This window comes from Ovis aries, chromosome 2 (assembly GCF_016772045.2).
Source record: "Ovis aries strain OAR_USU_Benz2616 breed Rambouillet chromosome 2, ARS-UI_Ramb_v3.0, whole genome shotgun sequence".
Taxonomy (NCBI): domain Eukaryota; kingdom Metazoa; phylum Chordata; class Mammalia; order Artiodactyla; family Bovidae; genus Ovis; species Ovis aries.
In genome coordinates, this window is record NC_056055.1 from 161,948,118 (window position 1) to 161,957,553 (window position 9,436).

Below are 9,436 nucleotides of genomic sequence, written 5' to 3' on the forward strand. Positions count from 1 at the left end.
AAGAGCACTTGGCCCATGCCATATGGTGTAATGTCAGAATAAGATGCAAATTGAAGTGAAGAGGAATAGGACCTCTTTGACATGAGAGTGTATTATCATGTGCTTAGATGCTTGTGGCTTTAGAACAGAGTTAACAATTGCTTCCGAATAGATTCAGCTTTTAACTTCCATCTGAGTGACCCACATATTTTCTTATTATTAAAATGGAAAAGTCATTGTCCTAATATATTTATGTATGTCTATGTTTGCTGATTAGTCAAGAGTTGAAATCGTGACACTGCATCATGTTACTTGATTTCCCTTTTAAAAATTTCCTGTCAAGTATCTCATAAGCTGAGTTTGGGGAGTTAATTAATTTGAGTGCTGGATGGGGCAACTTGTAGCTTGTATCCTTTTATCTTTTTCTAGTAATAGCACCTTGATTTTACTCTGGGGACCTTCTCTCCTCAGCTCCTTCAGTCTATAAGGATGCAGCTTAAGTGCAACACCTTCCGTCACCCCAGATCTAACACATTATGTTCTTTGGCATGTGGTTGGTTCAGTTGTGGGCATGTAACCTAGTTCGGGACAATGATACTCAATTCTGGGACACTGAGCAGAAGTTTCCTTCCTTCTTGGTCAAAACTAACAACTTTATGGAATTTTTTAGGTTTTCAGTCTTCTAGATAATAAGCATTCAGAAGCTTATTACTGTAGCACATTAAAAATTGCCCTGAGGGGAGGGTGGCTGAGAATAGAGCAAAAGCTACTGATAGCACTGACTGAAGCCAGTTCTCTTTTCGGGGAATCATACAATTGAATCACAAATTATTTCTTAGCTTGCCCTTTATTGTGTTTTGTTCCGGATACCTAAAGTACAGTTTGGAAATTAATAGTCTTTCTTCTGAACTGAGATAGATTATATGTTAACTGTCTTAGAACAGTTAATAAGAAATAAGTCATAAAGGTGGGTGAGGAAGACAGCATATTTTTACCCAAACAGAGCTAAGGGAGGACAAGTCATCCTCTGTTTAAACCTCAAACTAAAAAATACTTTTCACAAAACAAACATTTCTCCAATTGTCTCATGGAGACCAAATGTAGGGGGCAAGACTGACAGTCACCTGAAGCACAGACATATAGGCAAGAACATCACTATAGGACCATGAATGTTGAAAATGAAGTCTTTCCTGAGTTGAAGTACTGTAAAAGGCACTGGAGGAAGCCAGCGTTCTTAGAAATACTATTGCTGTAAACTATATACTCAAACCATGTCCTACATAAGGCAAAAGCAAAGGCTAAAAATTGCCTGGAATTAGAAATAAGGGAACTGATATGAGGAAATGGCACAGGCATGACAAGGATAGTGTGGAGCACACAGAGTCTGATGGATAGTGTAAGGAGAGACCTGAACCGAAATTTAGAGCAGAGACATTTCCCTCGGGTTGGGGAAGTCTTCCCAATTCTTTCCTTCTCTCTCTCTCTCTTTTTGGTGGGGGCTGTTAAACACAAGTTATCTTTCTCACAGAACAAGCTGGTAGACAGGATCCCAAGAGTAAGCAGCTCTGTAGGCCCTTGCCTCTCTGTTCTGGCCAGGATGTATCCCGCGGAGCTACTAAGTAGCAGGTCGCACCTGGGCACCCCCACCCTCACTCCTCCAAAAGCCCCAAACTCAGGCAGGTGAGAGCCCGGCCTCCACGACCCCGGCCACTCACCCCGGTATCGCTTACACTTTACTGGCCGGATTGAGGTCACGAGATCAACCCGGCCGAGTGGTCAGAGGGTACTAGGGGCCCCCAGGCCTCGTCTCCAGGGCCAAGCCTACACACTGGCTCAGTAGGCCCAATAGCGTTAGGAGCCTGCAGCTTCCTCCCCCTCCTCTGGCAGGATCTCCAGGCTGCTGGTCCTGTCTGGGTCCATGTGGAGGGCCCAGAGCCCGTGGGGACGCGTGGGGTAGTGGGGAGTCGGAGCGAAAGGCTGTGGGGCTCTGAGCCCAGCGCCAGACCTAGGGCCTCCTGCACGTGGTGAGGCAGTCATGGAGGGTTGAGGGGTTGGGAGGAAAAGCCAGAGCTTTGTCGGGAGCTGCGGGTCAGGGACACACCGGGCAGCTTGTGGGCACATCCTCCACACTCAGCTTCAAAGTCAGCTCGTCCAAGTGCTTGAGGATCTCATCGGATCCACAGCCAGAAGGCATGAGGTGTCCAGCCCCACGTCCGGGGTGGGGGTGGGGGGCTGTCCACATCCACAGTGCTTTCTACAGCCGAAGGCCATCGGGGAGGGGGCATATTCCCTCCAGACGCTGAAGCAGAGAGAGCCGGAGTGGTGGGAGTCTGGGAAGTATCGGAGGGGCCGATCCAGCACCTTCGGGAGCAGGAGCAGTAGGAGTTGCCGCTTCATTATCTTAAAACAGCGGGAGGCTGGGCCACAAAAACAGTAGAGGCACCAGCCTCGTGAAGAGTGACTCGGAGCAATCGGGGAGAGAGACGGTCAGTCCTGCCCTGGAGGTAGCGAAACTTGCTGTGACACAGGCCTCTGGTGGGAAGGATGTTGTGCGGCAGGTCCTGACCCTGGTTCTCGAGACTCCATAAGAATTTGTTGGTCCTATGGGAATGGCTCTCGCTCTTGTCTCTGGCGACAAGGCTACAATATCGTGTGGGGCGATTTCCTCCACTCCTGCTCTGGTCTCATGGATTTCCACGGTAGCTTCAGGAGGAAATCCCCACTGGTTTTCTCGCGCAAGTGGGCCTTGTGCTCCTAGGCGGGGCCCTCTCACCTGAGGTACTGCAGGAGGAGCCACCAAGCCTGGCACCTCAGGCTGGGGCTCAGACCCTTGGGGGGCCTCTCCCTGATCACCCGCACGTCCTGCCCAGCCCTCCCCGAGCGTGTGCTCGGCTCCTCACCCCTGAGAAGAGCCAGGCTCTCAGCTCAGGGACCTGCTGCTGGCGGCCCTCCGAGCCCATGTGGTAGGCCTCCTCTGTGAGGCCTGCAGCGGCTCCAGCTCCACGCCGGAAGTGACCTCCAACCCAGGTGGGGCACGTCTTCAGACGCTGGAAGAGGGTCGCTGGAGGCCCTCCAGGTGGCTGCAGCGATTCCTGGAAGCAGTCAGTCATGAGGGAGAAGCTGCTGATGCAGGAATCCTGGAAGAAGCTAGATGTCACATTGGAGGTGATCTGGTTAAAGAGCTGGAGATGGTGGAAAGAGTTGGAGAGGATAGAGGAGTCATGAGGGGAGATGAGGTAGAGGTGGCAGGCCTGTGGGGAGCTGGCCAACAGCAGGTGACGGTTGAGGACATGGAGCAAGCCGCAAGTGCCCCACAGCAGACGTGCCAGGCAGGCGGGGAGCCTCCGGCCTGTGTTGCCCAGTTGAGGCAAGCCCAGTTGAGGCCCGGCTTTGAATGGCGGATGGATTTACCCTCGTCAGACTCACTCACGTAGAAGACCAGAGAACCCCTGCGGGGGCTGGGCTCTGCACTTCTCACGACTCTGAGTGACAGCCACGGCTTCCCCCGCCGCTGACAACTGCCCAATGGGGCTCATAGCTGGGCTCAAAGGTCAGTTCCTTTTCAGAAGTGTAGGAGTCATCCCCACTTGGAGGAGAGGATTTGAGTGGAATCTCCAGCCTCCTCTACAGGAGCCCAGTGCAGGAGGACGTAATTTGTCCTTCTCCCAGCATGGATGATGTGGTTGATGAGGGAGCCCAGGTAGAGCTTCTTGGTATGTAGGTACATGCCTCTTCACCAGTTCTTTAATTAGTGGAGTTGATGTGAAGGAAAAATATTTATATAGTGAGCAGGATTGGTGGAATACTACAGTAAGTTGTTCTAAGACAGATTAACATTATATTTTCTTCTGTATGATTTTTGCTTAGGTTAAGTGTATAAAACACTGTCTATGGTCATTATTCCATAGGAAGGAATCTATTAGTTAATCCTTTGTCATTTCCATGAAATCTTTAGACTGATTCCTCAGGGGTACAGTTAAGATCCTGATGCTCAGAGTGGGTCGACAAGAGAAGCTTACCTTTGGTGGGATGTGGATGGTCTTGTTGAAGTGATTTCCATGTGGTTGTGTCTCTTGAGCAATCTTCCCAAGCAGTGTATTCCAGGAGGTAGTAGGCTTTGTATTTCCAAAGCTAACACATCTGGACATGTACAAAGCCAGCTCTGTGGATGCTCTTTTAAATAGCTAAACTGATTGGTAGGAATTCAGTTCAGTTCAGTTGCTCTGTTGTGTCTGACTCTTTGCGACCCCATGGACTGCAGCACGCCAGGCCTCCCTGTCCATCACCAACTCTTGGAGTTTACTCAAACTCATGTCCATTGAGTCGGTGATCCCATCCAACCATCTCATCCTCTGTCATCCCCTTCTCCTCCCGTCTTCAGTCTTTCCCAGCATCAGGGTCTTTTCAAGTGAGTCAGTTCTTCGCATGAGGTGGCCAAAGTATTGGAGTTTCAGCTTCAACATCAGTTCTTCCCAATGAAAACTCAGGACTGATCTTCTTTAGGATGGACTGGTTGGATCTCCTTGGAGTCCAAGGGACTCTCAAGAGTCTTCTCCAGCACCACAGATCAAAAGCATCAATTATTTGGTGCTTAGCTTTCTTTATAGTCCAATTCTTACATCCGTACACGACCACTGGAAAAACCATAGCCTTGACTATCCAGACCTTTGTTGGCAAAGTAATCTCTGCTTTTTAATATGCTAAGTTGGTCATAACTTTCCTTCCAAGGATTGGTAGGAGAAAGCCTCCCTAATGGTACTTGTGCATCTTCTCTATTCATATGGCTGTCTTCTTGATTCGTTTCCTTCTTTTTTTTTTTATCATGGTAAAATGCACAAAACATAAAATTTACCATGTTGACCATTTTTAAATGTTCAGTTCATTGGTGTTAAAAACATTCATAATGTTGCACAACCGTCACCACTATCCATCTCCAAGGCTCTTTTCATCTTCTAAAACTGAAACTCTATACCCTTTAAATAATAATTCCCCATTCCTTTCTCCTTCTAGTCTCTGGGAACTATCATTCTAGTGATACTTCCTGTGTCTATGATTTTTTTTTCTTTTTTGTGGTGGAGGTGGTCTGATTCTCTACTTGATAACATTGTAGCTAGTCAGGGAGGCTAGTGGGGGGAGTCAGTCAAAATATATGGAGCTGTAGGAAATGGAACAAGGAAGAATGGGACTTGTACTCTGTTAAGCATCCAGTACAGTTAGTTCAATGACCTTGCACAAGTTCTTTAAGCACTCTGGCCTCCATTTCCTCATTTATACAATGGGGACAGTAATACTGCTTACCACATATGATTTTTATGAGTAAGAAATGGAGTAATACATGTAAAATATACAGCAGTAACTGACACATCCTAAGCACTAGATAAATTTTCGTGATGGTGACAAGCTCTCAGGGCAATTGTCCTTGGTTAAATTACACAGTTCAAGCAGAAAAGGAAGTGGTAGCTGACACAACCCCACCAGGCTGTGTGGGACTAGAGATCAGCTGTGAGGATAGTTTGGTTATTCAAATGGCCTATTTACTATTTCATGTTTATGTCAGCCTTTTCACTTTGTAAGGACTTGAAATACTGTTTTTTGTTGAAAGCACCCATGGCAATGTGAAAGATACAAACAAATCAGCATTTCTTAAGTGAAAGGGAACCCATGTGTGTATCACTGACTTTGACAGTCACGTGAGTGACCATATCACTGTCTAGAAAATTTTGGTTATTACCAGAGAAAGTATCCACAGAGCATTATGAAATTACTGTTATATAAATCAATACTTTCTTTATATAACAACATTTCTTACTGCCTACAACTTGGGCTTTAAATAGCGTAAGAGATGATATTGTTTGAGATTAAAAGGCCAAACTGAACATGTGCTTACACATGCTCCACTAATGCTTTGCAGACAGTGACTAGAGATTTTTTTAATTCCACTTCTACCTAGATGCTGTTGTTTCCATGACACTAGTTTTGGGAATGGTGCTGAGCACATTCAGCCATTGCAAGTGATGGATTAGATAGTAATTGATGTGTGTTATGAAACTCACATCTGGGCCTTCTACCAACTGAGAGTCGGTTTGATTTGATCTGGCAGAAGGAGTTTCAAAGCATTTGGTTTTTAAATTATAGTGATTTATAGAAAAGTGCCTCTTCAGATGGCTATCAGCTGGTAACAGGTTGAGTTCCCAGGAAAAAAAGGCTCTTTCATTGTCCTGATTTTTCCAAATGGCACACCTACCAGGGAACTTCTTTTCAACATAGCCTCCTGGGGCTATCTCTTCCATTTGTTGGATATGCTGCCTACGGATTGAACCAGTGATGCTGAGATTGTAGTTCACTGTGTTATAAACTTATTTTGGGTTATTGGATAAAACTTGGGCTATCAAAACCATGGAAGTAAAGTACTTCAGTATAAAGTTAGGATTTAAAAAATATTCATAAATTTATGTGAGCAATTTTTTTCATTTCAAAGTGGCTAATGTTTGCTCTACAAAAATTCTCCTGCTTTAAATTCTGTTTTCTCCTACATTCCTTTCCCTTTTTTCTGTCTTGTTATCACTGTAGTGAACAAGATACAGACACTAAATACCTTCCTCCTCTCTTGACTCCTTTTTTAGCAAGGCTTGCAGATACTAAAGAGAAGGCAATGGCAACCCACTCCAGTACTCTTGCCTGGAAAATCTCATGGACAGAGGATCCTGGTGGGCTGCAGTCCATGAGGTCGCTAAGAGTTGGGCACGTCTGAGCAACTTCACTTTCACTTTTCACTTTCATGCATTGAAGAAGGAAATGGCAACCCACTCCAGTATTCTTGGCCTGGAGAATCCCAGGGATGGGGAGCCTGATGGGCTGCCTGCCATCTATGATGTCACACAGAGTCGGACACAACTGAAGCGACTTAGCAGCAGCAGCAGCAGCAGCAGATACTAAAATCAGTCTTTCATTTTTGTTTTTGGATTTCACTTTAGTATGTTTAACTTTTTGTGTCTATTTTACCTTTTTGGGGCATTGCTCTTTAGGCTTTTTATTTCTTTGGGAAATTGAAGGTTTATTTTTTTTATTTGGGAAAGATTTATTTATTTATTTGGCCAATGAAAGATCCTTCTCCTCTGTTAAAGGAATTTCAAGCATCATTAAGCAGCACAGGAACCTTTTTGAAAGGGGTAAACAGTTTTCCAATTTCATACTAGACCTTGTTGTAAGACAAGTGCTAAAGGCAAACCTGATTTAATCACACTGGAGGGCTCTGAAAGAGAATCATTAGGAATCACCTTCCACTCAGCTATGGCTACTGGTATCCTATACCAGATGAAGAATGATGGTGTTTTGGTGTTTTCCCTAAATATAAATTTCCTCTATAGGTCCCAATAGTACTTTGCAACCTTTAATATACATGTGAATCACCTGGCAGCTTGTTAGACTATTTTTTAAAAATTAATGTTTTAATTAAAGGATAATTGCTTTACAAAATTTTGTTTTCTGTCAAACCTTAACATGAATCAACCATAGGTATACATATAATCCCCTCCCTTTTGAACCTAGGATTTTTGTGTAGGGCCTAAGATTCTACATTTCTAACACCCTCCCACATAATACTAATGTGGTTGGTCCCTAGACCACACTACTTGAATAGCAAGGGTCTAGAAGTGTCTGGGCTTTCAAATGTTTCTTGTCTCCTTTTGATTTTTTCTCCTTTTCTTGAGGTAAAGTTTATATTGATGTGCATTATGGCAAAGTTTTGTTTGTGCCCTCCAAGAGTCTGTTTCCCCAGTCCTGTGTAAGTTCTGTAATCAAATCTCACTGGCCTCCAAAGTCAAATTCTTTGGGAGTTCTCAGTCCCTTTGCCAGATCCCCAGGTTGGAAACCTGTTGTGGGTCCTAGAACTTTCTTTACCGTGTGAGAATTTCTTTGGCATAATTGTTCTTCAGTTTGTGGGTTGTCTGCTTGGTGGCTCTGTGGTCAGGTTAATGGCAACCTCATTCAAGAGGGCTTTTGCCGCAGGCTGTGTGACCAGGTAGCTGCACTCAGAGCCCCTGCCCCTGTGGCAGGCCACTGCTGACCCATCCCTCCACAGGAGACTCAAACACAGGTCTGAATGTTGGTCTCTAATTTAGCAGCTTCCTGCTCAGACTGTTTGATCTGTATATAACTGATCTGTATATAACTCTGTATATTCATGGAGAAAAAAAGAGTCTGAATTAGCATACTTGTTTGATCTTTTCCCTGAAAGGTCTTAAGAACATTATGTTTAAAACTCTATTCAATTTTATCTACTGAAGCACTCTCTGCCATTTGCTACAGTGCAGGGTGAAGCGATCAGGAAGCTGCTAAATTAAGAGATCAATGTTCAGGGTCACACAGGTGAAGCTTTGACCATTGTTTCCACCTCTTTTACCTCTACAAAATGAGGTGATTTGCCTTCTGATGAATCCTGAGGACAGTGTCAAAGCCTCTGACCATACAGTAAAGTGAGAAAAACGAATAAAGTTTCTTTTAATATATATATATATATATATTTTTTTTTTAAGAGCAGTTTTAGGTTCATAAAAAAACTGAGAAGTTATAGAAATTTCCCATATACTCCTTGCCCCATAAATGTATAGCTTCCCCTATTATCAACTCCCAAATAGTATAGATTCCTATCATGTCGCATCATAGCATCTGCACTTAGTGCAGAACTCAGGAAATAACAACAACAATAAAGGGACATCTTTCAAATAAATTAATATGTTAAAAAAAAAAGAATTGATGGTGATGTGGTATGGACAGTATGGTTAAAAATAAGTGTAATTTCAGAGAAAAGTAGCTTGTGTTCCATGATGCATTTTTGAAAAAGAAAAGAAGAATGAACTTCCCTGCAAGTTTTCCATTGCAAGGAGAATGCAAAATTTGTGTTGTTACTCTAAAAATAAATAAATCAAGAATGTTTGTTTACATTTTAAAAATAGAATTATCGATACTAGCATTCCATAAGCTCTTTTGATGGCTGATGAAGTGCTAAAACACAAGCAACCTCATTTTTTTTAAGCCCTTGAGCTGGCCACTTACACTTGCAAACAAGATAGGTAAGAAGCAAGGGAAAACCATCTAGGCAATATGTATTTTTAATAAAAGGTTGATTTCTATTTGTTTTGGAATTTGAATCTCTGAATTTACCTCTGTTTGATTCTTCAGCCAGAGTACTTGAATTGGTTTGTGTTTGCCCTTGTTTGAAGACATGTACATATAACAAAGAAAATTAATGTAACAAGAGCATTTCCTGTTGCTTAAGGTTTTTGTTAGTTTTTTTTTTAAGAACAGTGAATCTCTATTGTTATAATCACTGATCATTTTGGAACCATCATGTGAATTATACCAATGGTAATTCCTCTAGAAAGATAAAATTTTGAGGGTTTTGCCAATTGAAGTATTCAGTGTAAAAACAGATTTCTCCAAATGTAGCAAATTGTTG

General features: G+C 43.4%; 1 pseudogene; it reads right to left on the minus strand.

Moving 5' to 3' along the window:
- Positions 1–2,068: 2,068 nt before the first annotated feature.
- Positions 2,069–3,706, minus strand: LOC105609660 (TBC1 domain family member 17-like; annotated as a pseudogene).
- Positions 3,707–9,436: the final 5,730 nt, after the last annotated feature.